This window comes from Chelonoidis abingdonii, chromosome 3 (assembly GCF_003597395.2).
Source record: "Chelonoidis abingdonii isolate Lonesome George chromosome 3, CheloAbing_2.0, whole genome shotgun sequence".
Lineage (NCBI taxonomy): Eukaryota > Metazoa > Chordata > Testudines > Testudinidae > Chelonoidis > Chelonoidis abingdonii.
Genome location: NC_133771.1, coordinates 159,411,688 through 159,417,342, shown reverse-complemented (window position 1 = coordinate 159,417,342; position 5,655 = coordinate 159,411,688).

Sequence of the window (5,655 nt, the reverse complement as noted above, 5' to 3'; positions counted from 1 at the left end):
AGGCGTGCCTATGCAAATATTTGAGATTTCGCATTCCAGACATTCTTTCCACACTTCCCATACTTCACCACCAGATGTCAGGGTACAGCTCATCCTGACTCTGCTTACATCAGTGTCACTGTTCACTGTCTGTAAAATGGATATAATATAATCCTTCCTTTCCTTTACCCATTGGTCTTGTCTGTTAAGACTGTAGGCTCTTTGGGACCAAGAGTATCTCTTACTATGTTTGTACAGGGCCTAACACATTGGGGCCCTGATTTCAATTAGGATCTCATTACTAACGATAATCTGAGGTGCCATATTATTTCCCTGTTCAGACTAGAAATGAATTGTCATGTAACAGTAGATTTTGGTCTCTCCTCCCAATTGTCCTGGTCCAGTGGCTTTCCTCATGACACTGCTGACAACAGCCTGGATTTACGTAGCATTTCCTAGGGGCTCACGTCAACTGACGTTTCCATAATAGGTACCATTTTCTCTCTCATGCCTCTCACAAGAGGTAAGAAAATGTAGGCACGTTTCTACCTCACTCTTGAGCCTGGGGTAGAGACGAGGAAAGGGGAGGCCCATTCTAGTCCCAAAAGAGCTGCTGTGTGCAGCAGGCTCAGCACTCCGACCTCCTTCCTTAAAGGACAGCCTGGTTTGAGTTGAGATCAGCGCTTTGCTCAGCAGCTAAGTGGAAGCAGTACTAGACTCTTCCAGCAGAGGAGTCAGAGGAAAGAGTGCAGCTTCCCTCCTGCTGGCTGGAGTCTCAAGAAGTAGGGAGGAAAATTCCATTTTCATACAGACTTAGAGCACATAGCTGAAGCAGAGGACTCCCACCAGCTCTTTAGAGGACACAGCTGCTTAGAGGGTAGCAAACACTCTCTGCTGGGGAGACTGGACCTAATGGAGTGGTGGTGGTAGGGGAATAGCCCCCGTTTCTCTTCACCCACCCAACCCACCTTTTTATAATCTATGACAATAATACTATAAGATCATTATGGTCACTTAGTCTGAACTTCTGCATAATGCAGGCCACAGAACCTCACTGAGCAATAGAGCATATACTTTAGAAAGGTATCCAGTCTTAAATTAAAGACAGCAAGTGATGGAGAATGCCAAAACAGGGTAGAGGACAGTAAGTCCATTTGACAAAAGACTTTAAGATTGCAAAATCTGGTTTTGTTTTGAACAGCAGTTAAAACTAAAAATTCTGAAATCTTTAAAAAAAAAAATTGCCCCTCCTCCCTAAATTGTTTTGTCATTAAAAACATTTTGTTTTGACAAACTTAATATTTGATTTTGAGACTTCTATTTTGTACTAGTGTGTAATATACAATATTAAGAAACAAAGTTGTTTCCAAACAGAAAATCGGTTTCATTCCAATGTTCCTGAACAGTCCATTTCAGCATTGTTGGAACTCCTTATTTTGAGGGTTTTCCTAAATAACATTCCAGATAAATCTACCTGATTTCACTAGATGTTTAGATTTCAGTGGAAATGCATATTCTGATGGAATATAGCTGTCAAAGTTTCTCCACTGAGCTTTAGAGAATCCATCACATCACTAGGTAAGTTTTTCCAATGTTTAATTACCCTAATAGTAAAAAATAAGCCTTATTTCTAATCTGAATTTTACGCACAATAGTGTATGACTAAGGTGCTGTATTAATAATTTTTTTACTCTGACTTGGTCTTGCTTTAGCTTCCAGCCTCTTGAATTTGTTATGCCCTTAGTCCGCTACACTAAAAGCTACTCTCAATGAAGGTAGATCCCCTCCGCCCCCTAAAACATCAAATCATTTGTGTAGGCTCTTTTCTGAACTCTAAAAGGATGTGGACACCAGAACTGGACAGCGTTCTAGTAAGGTCTCACTAATGCCATATACAGAAGCAATAATATCTCCCTGCTTCTACTTGGTATTCCTTTCAACATTGCATCTCTGCAAATGCTTGTCTTCTTTTCAAGGATGTATTGCAATAACTTTATCTTGAAAAGAATCTGAGATTCTGATCTCACAAAAAGCAAGGTTTATTAATATATTGGGAAAAACAGATTAAAACAAAAGAAAGTCACTGATGACAAATCGAGCCTTAAACTCTGCCAAAGCTACTCTAGATAGACCCTATTCATGTGGTTTCCAGGGGAATAAGCCATCCTTTATCTTTCTGGCACATGTATCGTTTTTCTCCAGCTTGTCCCTTTTGTCCCTTACTGTTTGCTAACAGGCAGCATATCATGGACAGTCTCTAGTGTCATGTCATCCTCCCGCTTTGCTCCAAATGCCTCATAGTCTGTTACCCTTTTTGATGTTAGAGGTGTGACAGAATTTATTAGTGACTTGCGCACACAGGTATAGGTTACATCAGTTTTCAGCAATGGGTTGTTTGATCAGATGTAGCATCTGGTGTAGCTGGTGGGATAGGTCCTGTCTTCTGCACAATAACCATTTCTTCCACTCTCTGCTAGGATCCCTTCATTTAGATCTAGTGTCATTTCCCCCAAAAAAACCTCTCAAAACCTAACACTTGGAACATGTTTTTGATCTTGTTTTCACTATACTCATTTTAAAGTGCCAGTACCTAGTTTGTATTTCTCCCTTTTGAAATTTAAAATCCTTTGGAAGGTGTTACCACACAATAATAATTTCCTGGCCCATCTAAGCTTGCCCCGCTCCAAGACTGCTGGCTCTTTTGTTTGAGCCTAATAACATGCAAAATCTTGGTCAAGTGTCCTAGACAGGGCTTATATTATGTTAGTATAACGTGTAAAATTAATCTCGTATAAATATAAATTGACAGATAAATTCTGATCTGTCATGATCAGATACTGTGGTATGGTAACTACTGGAAAATGTTGACTTTTCAGTCATGGCTGCTGTGGTTTTGGTTTAACAGCTAGGGATTTTTTTTTAAGTGGAAAACTTAGCCGTTCCCTTTTAGTGCTGAAAATACAAATGCAGCTGTATTTGGAATAGTACCTGAGTACTGAAAAGTGAAGCAGATCATAAACAAGAAGTAGTTGCAGAATTTGCCAGTAAAATTTCACTGTCCAAACTGCTAGCAATTTGTTTGCAACAGATCCTGTTCTGTGACATGAGTGTAAATAGGAGCTATTTCAGACACAGGCATACATACCCTATATGCAACATTGACTTATTTGGAGCAACTAGGGCCAGGAAATAAAGATCAGTCTCTAATCAACACTCCTGTGTTATGCCTTTATGCAATGAGAGCCTGTGCATGAGGCGCTGAGTACGAGGAGCACCTACTGGCAACAGCAGTTGAGGGCAATCCAAGTCTTACGTTGTAAACAAGATGAGGGCAAGGTCTTGTTCCCTGTCAGGCAGAACGTAAGATGTCGTTGCCTCCAGCTGCAAAGAAAAGTAGTTGTTTCTCCAAGAAATTACAGGAATTGAAGTATTGCCGAAGATGCTTTCCACTTTCATTAACATGCTGTGCAGAAACAGGTGGCCATTACAAAAGCCTTTCAAGCAAATAAATTGTACTGGTGTCCAAGTGCACTCTTACTCCAAAGTAAAACAACTCCACTTGTTTTGGAGAAACACCTACTTTTCTTCTCCCCATATTTGCTGGACAGAGAAATCCAAACACAGTAACTGTTACCACTCTGAGCTTCTCTTGGCAATTTACCAGAACCGCTTCTCTAACAAAATATGGTGTGGATTTTTAACAGTGAGGGTAATGAGCCATTGGCACAATTTACCAAGAGAAGGGGGTGAATTCTCCATCACTGGAAATCTTTAAATCAAGACTGGATGCACTTGATGCAGGAATCACTGGATGAAATTTATATGATGTGTGTTATATAGGGGGTCAGATTTAGATGGTTGTAATGATCCCTATTGGTCTTTAAGCCTATTACTCAAATAGCATTTATTTTCACCCAGTGATCTGGACATGTGGCTGTGTGAATGGAAACACACGTTTCTTCCTGTTTGTAAGGTCTGGCTGAAGAGAGAACCTGGAGGGAATACCTTGAGGATAAAAACAATACTCTATATGTTTCTTGCAGAGAGTCTGAGAACATCTTTTGGAGCCTTCTAATTTGACCGTAATCATCTTAGTCATTTGAAATTAAATGAACCCTTAGGCTGTTAATGTTTAATTAATGTTTCAAACCGATTGTTTGGATCTACAAACTGTACTTGAAAACTTTTTAGTATTCAGCTTCACAATAATCTTTCATCTGCGCCATCCTGGATTTAAAGTACTGAAGCCAACAGAGCAAGTGCACCACCAGATTTAGCGTGTCAAACTGTCCATACTTCTAAATAGTGATGTGGCCTTTTCTGATTTTGTGAACCATGTGTCTGGCAGAGGCAACCTGTAATATGTTTCTTTTTAGTAACAAATCATGGCAACAACATACCAGGGTCATAACTGGAGACTGAACATGGAACCATGTGACGCAAACTCCTACCAACTGAGTTAAAGGAGAACACTGATAGTTGTGATCCTTTATCACAATCGACCAAGGTACATTCTAATGATTAAAAATACCATGTTAACATATGTTGTTTGGGGCAGTGACGGTCTCTTTTTTTGGTGTGTGTTTGTACTGTCCCTAGCACAATGGGGTCCTGATTTATGACCTAGATACCTAGGTGCTACAATAATAAAAATATGGAAAAGCTGAGCCCCATTTAAGGGCACCATTTATAATGGGAAAAACTCCACCAGCAGAACATGACTCCTTATAGCACGAGTCTGTGTCTATGATATTGACTGTGAATGTGCGTGCATCTTTAAATATACCATGGCTGATCCTAGGCAAGAAGAAGAAAGGAATAGTGATGGGTGAATTTCTGCAAAGGTTTAAAATTTGGGATCAATCCATCTGAACAACCAAATGATCTGGGGCCAGATTCTCAATTTGTTTTCATCATCGCAACTCAGTTGAATTCACTGGAGCTATATCAATCTGTGTCAACAGATGATCTGTCCCAGATGTTTAGCAGAATGCCTTGGTTCTATAGGGTTGGGCTGGAAATCTTGCAAGAAATCTTCTTATAAAACTTTGGACATGCCCACTTCAGCCTGGTAGGAACGCAAATAATCTTGCCCAATAGAGCAAAAATGGGATCTGATCCTGGTCCCATTGTATGAAGGGGGCGGGGTACTGGAAGATGCATACAACATTGGTTCTTCTGCCTCTGGCCCTGCACTGCCTGTGCCTCACCACCACTTTCCTTGTGGAGCTGAGCTCTGTGCACCATCTGTCCAGTTCCTTGGAATCCAGTCCTTTCCATTGCATGGTGGAACTATACTTGTTCTGCATTGAACCATTGTGACTGCAGACTTGAGAACTGGATTTTCCTCTTAATGAGTTGCAGGGAAAAGAGAGGTGTGAGTGGATGCCATCCCAAAGCACCCCCTTCTGGACTGAGGTAGTGCCTTAGCACCTCATGCTGCACTACAAGGATCCTGATCCTGGGCCCTTACAGGAACAGTAGAGAGGTTCTCTTCTCCCACCCCCAGAAGCACTAACTGTTCCCCCAGGACCATCTTTCTTTTTCCCACCACCTGCCTCTGCCCTTCCCTTGGCCTTCATCTGCTCCAGAAGTCTCAGGCCTTGGCTACACTGGCCCTTTACAGTGCTGCAACTTTCTCGCTCAGGGGTGTGAAAAAAACACCCCCCCCCCCCC